Raw genomic sequence first — 11,517 nt, forward strand, 5'->3', positions numbered from 1 at the left:
GAGCCTCCTGTGACTGATGTGACAGGTAAGCCCATCCATTTTTATTAGACACAGGGACTGCTTACTCTGCTCTGACTCACCCACCAGGGCCTCTTTCTTCCAAAACCCATTGGATCACTGGGGTGAATGGGCACCCATTTCATTCAACCCCTCGGCTGCTGCCTCAGGAATCTCACTTTTAGTCATACTTTTCTTGTAGTCCCAGGGTGCTCTATTCCCTTATTAGTTAGGGAGGGACAGCTTGTCTAGTCTAGAAATGACCATAGAAGATAATAAACTCTCATTGTTACTCCTGATGGCCAACCTAACTTCTCACCCTGAACCAAAAATTAATAATATTCCAGAACAAGCTTGTCAAACTCAAAGGCTAATGGGCCAAATAAACAAGGTTTAAGTTTACGTGGGCCGCAAAAAAACAAAAGCTTCAATTTTCATAGAAATGTAGGTTTATTCAATAGAGACATGCTGAATACAAAGGGCTGAAATAAACAAGTAATCGTTAACATAAAATAATAGAACATTTTAATAAAAATTAATATTTTTTCTTGAACATCAACTTACCAGACACTGAATAACTGCACAAGTTAATAAGCATAACTCAAATAAGCCTATTTTCCTTGTTTTCCGAAAGCGAAATATTTCCTGTTGCCCACACCAAACAAGTCAGTACAAGACTGATGTGGCAATCGGCTGCTAAAATATTTGCCACTAGTATTAGTGGAGAGAAATGGTGCGCCTGCGTGTAAGGCACATAAGGAAAATGAATGCAACACGATTATAGCAATCAGTCATTAGCGAACATTGTAGTTCGTTATTAATAATTATGTATAACAGGATATTGTAAAAATGAAGTTACGAAATTTTTATTAAAACGTTTCCTACAGACCATTATATTGGCCGGGCTGCAAAAATATTCATTGTGGGCCGCATGTGGCCCGCGGGCCATGAGTTTGACATGCTTGTTCTAGAATCTGTCCTCTTCTAAGTCAATCCTGAGATATGGAAAACTAGAATACCGGGCAGGGCAATAGGAGCAAAACCAGGGGCACCCTACCCTAAAAAAAGACAGCACCCTTTAAGACCTAAGGCCATAAAAGGGATCGACCCTCTCATTAAATATACACTGAGTGGCCAGATTATTATGACCACCCCATCAGTACAATGAAGTGAATTAGTTATGCAAATAATAATAATAATAATAATAATAAAACCTTGAGAGTATTTGCTTAGGAAGTTTTCAATATTCAGTATTTTTGGAAGTGTCAATGAAGTACTGATGGGGTGGTCATAATAATCTGGCCACTCAGTGTATTTATAAAGCATGGGCTGGCTTCTCAGGCCCTGCCAGTCCCCAAGCAATACCCCTTTTCTCCTAGTACAAAAGCCAGATGGCAAATACCAGTTTGCGAAAGACCTAAGGGCTGTAAGTAAGATTGTAATTCCGGTACATCCTATAGTTCCAGACCCATACACTATCTTGAATCCCAGGAAAAGCCAAATATTTTACTGTATTGAATTTAAAGGATGCCTTTTTCCGCATCCGCCTTCATCCTGACTCCCAGTACTTGTTCACATTTGAACGGACTAACCCCCAAACTAGGGAGACTTGCCAATATTCACGGACTGTACTCCCTCAGGGCTTTAGGGACAGTCCCCATTTGTTTGGAAATTCTTAAGCCAAGAAATTAAGAGAACTCCAGTTGACCAACAGGACCCTCCCACGATATGGTGATGATACTAACTTCTAGTACTAACGCAGAAAACTCAGGTAAAAATTCCATCCTGGTATTTACTTCCTCGTAAAGAGAGGATATAAAGTATCTCCCCAAAAGGCCCAAATAACCTTCCAGGGGTCCAATATCTGGGGTACCTACTTACCTCAGAAGCCCAGACCCTGTCACCTCAAAGGAAACAAGCCGTACTGGCTCTCAGCAACCCAAAAAGTAACCGACAGCTTGGAGAATTTTTAGGAATCGCTGGCTTCTGCCACCTGTGGATCCCAGGTTTGGGGCTAAATGCTAACCTTCTGTATAAGGCTTTTAAAAGAAGACGACAAAGGGCCAGTATACTGGACCTCTGAATGCCAACGTGCCCTTAGAAATTAAAAGTGAAACCGAGCAGTGGATCTGTTTAGGCATGCCAAATTAAGAAAAACAGATTACTGTGCTCACTTCGGCAGCACATATTCTAAGATTCGAACGATACAGAGAAGATTAGGATGGCCCCTGCGCAAGGATGACACGCAAATTTGTGAAGCATTTTATATTCAAAACAAAAGGGAAAGAAAAATGGGTTACTTTGTATATAGCAGAAAGACAGGAAATAACGTGGAGTCCCCACCCAAAATTTCCATTGGACTCCTAGCTTACTTTTCAAAACGCTGGATGTTGCTATCGTAGCCGGCTGGCCACATTGTTAACCAGCTGTAGCTGCCACTGCTCTCCTGGTGGGAGAGGTCCATAAACTTACGTAGGGCCCACACTGAAAGCCCCCCATCAAGTAAATAAAGGGTTATCAATGGCTCCCGGGAGGAAGGCTTAAATAAATAGCAGGCTCTCCTTGACTCTCCTGAATTAACCCGAAAGCCTTGCCAAACTCTCAATCCTACTACCCTCCTAGTAATAGGAGGGTAGCCCGCCAGGTCACACCCCAATGCATAGAAACTACTGAACAAGTCCAGCAGGCCTGACCTAAAAGATGAACCTTTACCTAAACCTGAAGCAGAATAGTTTACGTATGGCAATCATTTGACACAAAATGGGGTCAAAAAGGCAGGTATGCCATTGTCAGTCTTCAAGAAACAGTAAAGGCAAAAGCCTGCCCCCTACGACTTCGGCCCAAAAAGCTGAACTCACAGCACTCACTAAGGCAGTGGCCCTTTAAATACAGTTCCTCATGTTGTGACCCAACCATAACATTATTTCCGTTGCTACTTCATAACTGTAATGCTGCTACTGTTATGAATCGTAATGTAAATATCTGATATGCAGGATGGTCTTAGGCGACCCCTGTGAAAGGGTCGTTCAACCGCCAAAGGGGTCGCGACCCACAGGTTGAGAACCACTGCACTAAGGCCTTACAACTAGGGGAAAACATCTGAGTTAATATCTACACTGATTCAAAGTATGGGTTTCTCATATTACATGCCCGTGCTGCTATTTGGAAAGAAAGAACATCTTGAACAGCTAAAAATTCCCCCCATAAATCATCATATAGGACAGTGATGGCGAACCTATGACACGCGTGTCAGAGGTGACACGCGAACTCATTTTTTTTGGTTGATTTTTCTTTGTTAAATGGCATTTAAATATATAAAATAAATATCAAAAAACAAGTCTTTGTTTTACTATGGTTGCAAATATCAAAAAATTTCTAGCCCTGACTGGTTTGGCTCAGTGGATAGAGCATCGGCCTGCGGACTCAAGGGTCCCAGGTTCGAATCCCGTCAAGGGCATGTGCCTTGGTTGCGGGCACATCCCCTGTGGGGGGTGTGCGGGAGGCAGCTGATAGATGTTTCTCTCTCATCGATGTTTCTAACTCTCTACCCCTCTCCCTTCCTCTCTGTAAAAAATCAATAAAATATATAAAAAAAAATTTCTATATGTGACCTGGAACCAGAGTTAAATTACAGTTTTTCAAAATGCTGACACACCGAGCTCAAAAGGTTCGCCATCACTGATATAGGAATTTAGAACTCCTGGCAACTGTGACACTTCCCCAAGAAATAGCAACGATACACTGCCAGGGCCACCAAAAGGGAACACAGATATAATCAAAGGCATTACATTGGTAGATCAGGCAGCTAATATAACAACATGGTCTTCCTCAATCACCCTAAAGGCAGCTCTGCCCCCCGACCTCCCTCAGCCACCAGAAGGCCCCTTCTACATCACGAGGACATCTCTTGGGCCTTAAAGAATGGATTCTCTAGAGACCGGCAGGCTGGATATCAAGGGATAATAAACATTTGTTACCTCAAACCTTAAAATGCTCCATGATGGCACTCACATAAGGAGAGGTGTGCTTGCTATCCTTGTCTCCCAGCTGGTTATGATATGAGAGCGTTACAAAACGGTACAGGAAGTGACCCAAGGATGTACTTGGCTCCAAAATAAATTCGAGTTGCCTCCCTCCTCCTCCCCTTCTGGCACCAATACAAACCAGGGTGCATACCCTGGGAAAAGGTGGCAAATCGATTTCACTCAGATGCCTCCTAAAGCTAGATGTAAATATTTGCTAGTATTTCTCAACACTTTTACTGGGTGGATTAAAGCCTTTCTAACAAAACATAAAAAGCCACTAAAAGCCCTGACCGGTTTGGCTCAGTGGATAGAGCGTCAGCCTGTGGACTCAGGGGTCCCGGGTTTGATTCCGGTCAGGGGCACGTACCTGGGTTGCGGACACGTCCCCAGTGGGGAGTGTGCAGGAGGCAGCTGATCGATGTTTCTCTCTCATCAATGTTTCTGACTCTCTATCCCTCTCCCTTCCTCTCTGTAAAAAATCAATAAAATAAAATAAAAGCTACTAAAATAGCCAAGTACTTACTTAGAAAAATCTTACCTAGGTTTGGACTACCAAGAAGCTTCCAGAATGACAATGGACCCTCTTTAGTAGCCCAAATTACATAACAGCTAGCTCAAGCGCAGGATCAACTATCGCTTATACTCATCATGGAAACCTCAATCCTCAAATAAGGTAGAAAAAAGCTAATCAAACCCTAAAAAGGACTCTAGCCAAGCTATGCCAAGAAACCGTGAAGTCCTAAAGAAAAACGCAAACTGGCCCTTTTGCACTCACCTGTGGCAGAGGCCTTTCTCAGGTCTTCCAGCTGGTGTCTGACACCATTAATCTAGGACAGATAAGTTAAACCAGGGGACAAGGTCTAGTTAAAAGCCTGGAGGGACGACTGTCCTAAGTCCCAGCTACAGCCCAGATGGAAGGGCTCACATCAAGTCCGACTGAGCACCCCAACTGCAGCAAATTTCCCAGGGTCATAGCCAGTTCCGTTCACAAATCTCAAATTCAACATGCTTCCGGCGAGTCCCCACAGAAACCACAACCCGAGACCTACACTTGTTTTTGTGTGTGTGTGTAGTGTTTTTTTTCTGAGACCTACTCTTATGAACCCATCTGGGACCTCAAACTCCTTTTCAAGAAACAAGAACCTGTTACAAATAAGTCATGTAATGGCTGGGCCTTCGTGTAATTGTCTTCCTCATATTTCTGACACTCGTTCTCCCAGCCTGTAGGTATGCCCAGTCTCCATCCCCCAGGAAGAGAATTTTTCTGTCCTTGTTGGATTTAATCCTTATCAAATAAAGTCCCAAGTCCTCCACTCCACTCAAATTATTCACATTTTAACCAACAACATTTATCCTTCTTGTTTTTATATCCCTACCATACTCAAGACCCCTATGAAAGGAATGGAAGAGTAATATACTACTAAACGTTTCCAATATCGTTGCTGATGGAAATGAACTTTCTGATTGCTGGATCTGCCATAAACAGCCAACCACAGGAGCCCTCCCTCCTCAGTTTTCAATCTACAGCCCTCAACTTAAATCTAACTTTACTAGCAGGGTCCCAAAATAATTTTGAAAAAGCTAGTACTTTTTTAGTAAACTTCCTTTCCGTTTCTAGCAACTTTCCTTGCACCAACCTCATCCTATTTGTTCATCAGACTAATAACTGGTCAGTTTTGAGGCTCTTATGCAAGACCCTTACAGAACTCTGCTGTCATTATATTACATCCAACAAATATATCAATAAACTTGAACAAAATAATTCTGTCCTATCTCTGATATATCCAAAGACTTCTTCTAACAATGTTTCCTGTACCCCCAATCTGACACACTGGTGCCCACTAAGCTACAGGGTCCAATCAGATGTCTAGGAAACTAATTCTCAAAATAACCCCCCCATGATCATTTGCAGTTATTGACAAGGAGAAACTAATGTTAACTGGAAACTTGTTTACCAAGTCCCCACAGCACATAAAGCCCCCACAGGGCCAAGGGACCTCCTTGTAAAAGGAGAATCCCCTTACCCCTGACTTTAGGGAAGACACCTACTGAGGTCCAAGTTTTCTTTCTTTAAAAAATATATATATATTTGAAGGAGGAATGCATGAGGCCAAGGAGGTAAGGGATTATAAATTTACTAGAGGCCCTGTGCATGAAATTTGTGCACGGGGGTGGGGGAGGGGAGAGTCTTTCAGCCCGGCCTGCATCCTCTCGCAATCCAGGAGCCCTCGGGGGATGTCAGGCCTAAACCAGCAGTCAGACATTTCTCTCACAATCCAGGACACTGCATATACCAGTGACCATACTTTTCATACAGGTGAAAGGCATCTTGGTGTTGTATGGGCAGCTACATTTTTGCCCTGATTATAAAAAGTAGTACATAACATGATCCTTCTGAGGCAGTAGTACCATTTCCCCCATCTTATGGGTGGAAAAACTGAAGCAGAGAGAAGTTAAGTAATTGGTTTTGTCACACAGTTATAAGTGTCAGAATCAGGGCTGACCACAAAATGTGCATGCCAGAGTCCATGCATGTCATTGTTGCATCATTCTGTTTTTTTCAGTGTTAGGGTAGCCTTGCAGGTTTTAATTTTTAAATCTAAGAAATTGTTCCCAATATATAGGGTAGGGTCCCTAGGCCTGGCCATCTGTGGGGTGACCAGTGGGCAGGGCTATCGGGGGGCCCCTGCTGGCACCCACCTTGGCTGGTGTCCTGGTGCAGCCTGCTGGCCGGCCCCCCCCCCCCCTGATCACCACCACCAGCCACCTCCCTCTCAGGGGGCAGACGCTCAATGCAGGAGCTTCCCTGGTTGAACGTCTGCCCCCTGGTGGTCAGTGCATGTCATAGCGACCGGTCGTTTCGCCTTTCGGTCGATTTGCATATTAGGGTTTTATTATATAGGATTAGGTCATCTGGATACCAAATGGGCCGAGCCCCAAAATAGTGCCAGCCCCCAAAGACAGGGAGTCAGAGGTTTTTAAAGGAATCTAGGCAGGTTTTTCCCTGGGCGGAGAATTCTCTGTTCAGGTCTGGATTCTGGGAAACTCTGGAGGGGAGAGATAATGGTCTTAGCAAGTGGAATGTGTTCTAAGCAGGTGGAATGTCCATTGTGAAGTGGCCTAAAGGTCAGTTCCCAGGGGAGGGGGTATTGGTTCAATGATTTGATCAAACCTAACAATATTTTTATTGATTTCAAAGAGGAAGGGAGAGATAAAAACATCAGTGATGAGACAGATCATTGATGGGCTGCCACCTGCATGCCCCACACTGGGGATTGAGCCCCCAACCCTGGCATGTGCCCTGACTGGGAATTGAACTGTGTCTCCTGGTTTGTAGGTCGACACTCAACCACTGAGTCATGCTGGCCGGGCTGCAGGTAGTAACTCTTGTTCTGCCACTACTGTGAGTTTCTTAGGCAACATGTCTTTCCCCTCCCCACTTCCCGCCCCCAGATGTGAAACACCCTGTTTGTTGCACAGTAATTATGGTTTTTCCTATTTTGTCAGCCTGAGGAGCAACCATCCTCTATGAGTTAAGCAAGATACATCATTAAGAAGGAAGACTTAGGGCTACAGGGCCTCAACAAAGGATTTACAGCAACTTTGGGATGTGATGGAGATTTCAACATGTCTTATTTTGGCTTCTACTACGTCAAAAACATTGTTCCTATCTATAAGGTTCCAACCTTGGAGTTTTTGAGAAAATTTGGGATTGGTCTTCTAGTGGGCACAATAGCCTCAATCATTAACATCCCATTTTTTGTTGCCAAAAGTAGAATCCAAAGGCTTCAACCAGTTAATAGAGAGATCAATACAGAGCCTGTTTTAAAATAATGGCAGCAGTCCATCAGGAAGAAAGGAATTTAGCTTTGTACAAAGGCCTTCTTCCCAGGATTATGAGACTTTGACCAGGTGGTGTAGTGATGCTGCTGGTTTATGAATGCAACTATTCATGGCTTCAGGAGAACTTGTGATTGCCTATGAAGTATATTTACCCCTTAAGATAATGCACATTTGCTCTACAGTACCTTGAGACTATTAATCAGCTAAGCTGATGCAATTATAAATTATACAATCCTATATAATAAAAGTGTAATATGCTAAGTGTCTGACTGGATGACCATTTGGTCAACCGCTTGACCAGTCACTATGACATGCACTGACCACCAGGGGGCAGACACTCAGACTGGTAGGTTAGTTTGCTGCTGGGGTCCGAGCAATTGGGACTGGGCGAGAGGGCTGGACATGCCCTGGAGCCCTCCTATAGTCCCTCCCCGGCTGGCCAGCCCTGATTGGCCCTGATTGGGACTGGGTGAGATGGCCCCGATTGGCCCCAATTGCTGGCCATGCCAAGCGACCCCACCCATGCACGAATTCGTGCACCGGGCCTCTAGTTATATATAATTATAAAATGAAAAAAATTAAGAACAAAACTTATTTTGATACTTCAAAAATTATCTCTAGCGGGGCCGGTGTGGCTCAATAGTTACGCATCAACCCATGAACCAGGAGCTCACGGTTAGATTCCCAGTCAGGGCACATGCCTGGGTTGCGGATTTGATTCCCAGTAGGGGGCATACAGGAGGCAGCTGATCGATAATGCTCTCTCATCATTTATGATTCTCTCCCTCTCCCTTCCTCTCTCTGAAATCAATAAAAATATATATTTAAAAAAATTATCTCTAGACAATTTGATGCTGTAGTTATGGCTATATGTGTCATAAAATTGTAAGAAGAAGAATATGAAGCAATGAGGTATGTAAACTGAATATAGAAAAATAGCATAGAAATCAGACATATTTCATAAAAGCAATATAAATTTTGTGACTTATGTTTTAATTACATTGCTTCACAATAAAAATTTATTGTATTAATAATCATTTTTTCCCAAGAGGCCAAGAAATGCTTAAAGAAAAAAAAGCCAAAATGTAAACAGTTTTTATCAGAATAAACTCTTCCATAAATAATATTTTTGGAAGATAATATTATTTTTTATTTAAGAAGATATTTTTATTTTTTAATTTTTTTTTTTATTTCAGAGAGGAAAAGGGAGGGAGAGAGAGACAGAAACAGCAATGATGAGAGAGAATCATGGATCAGCTGCCTCCTGCATGCCCCCCACATGGGATCGAGCCTGCAACCCAGGCATGTGCCCTGCCCAGGAATTGAACCGTGACCTCATGATTCATACATAGGTCGACACTCAATCACTGAGCCACGCCGGCCAGGCAAGAAGATATTTTAAAAATGCACTAAAATGGCCTTTTAAAAATGTTGACTTTGATGTTAATATGTAAATTTGTTTGGTTTTCTAGTAATAATACACATCTCAGCTTTATTTTCCTAAATCTACTTTATATTTTGCACTATTGTTTAAAGCAGGCCATACTTTGAAATCCTGATATTTAAAGTCTATTATGACAAATAGAAAATGTGAAGTTAACAAAACAACAAGAAAGCCCACTGCGTGGGAAAACATATTTGCCAATGTTATATCTGATAAGGGCCTAATCTCCAAAATTTATAGGGAACTCATACAACTTAACAAAAGGAAGATAAACAATCCAATCAAAAAAACGGGCAAAGGACCTAAATAGACACCTTTCAAAAGAGGACATTCAGAAAGCCAAGAGACATATGAAAACTTGCTCAAAGTCACTAATCATCCGAGAGATGCAAATCAAAAAAACAATGAGGTACCATCTCACACCTGTCAGACTGGCTATCATCAACAAATCGACAAACGACAAGTGCTAGAGAGGATGTGGAGAAAAAGGAACCCTTATGCAATGCTGGTGGGAATGCAGACTCATGCAGCCACTGTGGAAGACAATATGGAGTTTCCTCAAAAAACTAAAAATGGAACTCCCATTTGACCCTGGGATCCCACTTCTAGGAATATATCCCAAGAAACCAGAAACACCAATCAGAAAGGATATATGCACCCATATGTTCATAGCAGCACAATTCACCATAGCTAAGATCTGGAAACAGCCTAAGTGCCCATCAGTAGATGAATGGATTAGAAAACTGTGGTACATCTACACGATGGAATACTATGCTGCTGTAAAAAAGAAGGAACTCTTACCATTTGCAACGGCATGGATGGAACTGGAGGGCATTATGCTAAGTGAAACAAGCCAGTCAATGAAAGAAAAATACCACATGATCTCACTCACTCATGGATAATAAAGACCATTATAAACTTACGAACAAAAATAGATACAGAGGCAGAGCTGCCTCGAACAGACTGTCAAACTACAGCGGGAAAGCCGGAGAGGATTGAGGGGCGGGGGGGGGGGGGGGGGGCGGGGGGGGGGCGGTAAGAGATCAACTGAAGGACTTGCATGCATGCATATAAGCATAACCAATGGACATAAGACACTGGAGGGTAGGGGAGGCCAGGGGATTTTTAAGGGCAGGGGGGAAAAAGGAGACATATGTAATACTCTTTGTAATACTTTAAGCAATAAAACAATTAAAGAAAATGTGAAGTTATATTAAACTACTTTCCTTCACATAGTTCCCTTTGAAAACAAGTTTTGTTGCTGAAATATGTTCATGTTAAATCACAAATTCGAACCACTCCTTGGGCCCATTTGTACTGTCTATATTTGCATCTAAATACCTTTGTTCAGGACTCTTATCTATGCCATTCTTAAAATGAATGTAAAAGTAAAAGTACAGCCCTAGCCAGTTTGGCTAAGTGGGTAGAGTGTCAGCCTGTGGACTGAAGAGTACCGTGTTCGATTCTGGTCAAGGGCACATGCCCAGATTGTGGACTTGATCCCCAGTTGGGGCATGCAGGAGGCAGCCAATCAATGATTCTCTCTTATCATTGATGTTTCTATCTCTCTCTCCCTCTCCCTTCCTCTCTGAAATCAATAAAAATATATTTAAAAAATAAAGTAAAAGTACATTTCTAGATTATAAGTGACAACCTGGGGTTAGGGAGTGGAAACTCATCCTCTAGGGCCTGGTTAACTGACCCCTGTGGTGGTGCCTCATTCTCTGCATATGAAGGGGTGATGAGCTTCGGTGAAGAGAGTGGTTGGGAGTGGCCAAATAAGAGTGATCTAAGAAAAAAACGAGTCATCTGTGACATCCAATGTGTGAGACCTAGTATCTGGGGACAGGAATCTCTCAGAAGACATTCCATGGTACACACTCTGAGACAGCCTGTTGTAGGTCTGAGCTGTTTGTCATATGCCATCATTTCCACTCTTAGCTACCATTTCTGGCTTTTGTAAACTTTTCACCTCGTGGATTGTGACATCTATATGCTTTCGCTTCTTTTGACACCTTTACTCTTTCCTTTTGTCTTCCTTCCTGGTTTAGATGCATTTTATTTGTTTCTCTTGCCTTACTGCTCTGGCTAGAACTTCCAGAACGACGTTGAATAAGAGTGGTGAGAGTAGGCATCCTTGTTCCAGATTTTAGAGGAAAAGCTTTCAGTTTTTCACCGTTGAGTATGATATTGGTTGAGGGTTTGTCA

The 11,517-nt window shown here is 42.7% G+C and overlaps 1 protein-coding gene and 1 non-coding gene across 5 annotated transcripts in view; one reads left to right on the plus strand and one right to left on the minus strand.

The window, feature by feature from the left end:
- Positions 1 to 4,957, minus strand: part of LOC139008897 (NXPE family member 3-like) — a 78,988-nt gene extending 74,031 nt beyond the window's left edge. For 2 of the 4 annotated variants that reach the window (XM_070412655.1, XM_070412650.1), the window contains exon 1: positions 3,975 to 4,068. The gene's annotated coding sequence lies outside the window, so the exon portion shown is untranslated. Of the gene's footprint in view, positions 1 to 1,878; positions 2,246 to 3,974; positions 4,069 to 4,797 lie in introns of those variants that run through there. The other 2 variants (XM_070412651.1, XM_070412652.1) reach the window with 2 other exon arrangements.
- On the plus strand, positions 2,164 to 2,270 carry LOC139009582 (U6 spliceosomal RNA). The gene has a single exon (XR_011471320.1). It is a non-coding gene; the product is annotated as a U6 spliceosomal RNA (small nuclear RNA).
- Positions 4,958 to 11,517: the final 6,560 nt, after the last annotated feature.

This window comes from Myotis yumanensis, unplaced genomic scaffold, assembly GCF_028538775.1.
Source record: "Myotis yumanensis isolate MYYU_CA2020_CCGP unplaced genomic scaffold, mMyoYum1.0.hap1 SCAF_4, whole genome shotgun sequence".
Taxonomy (NCBI): Eukaryota; Metazoa; Chordata; class Mammalia; order Chiroptera; family Vespertilionidae; genus Myotis; species Myotis yumanensis.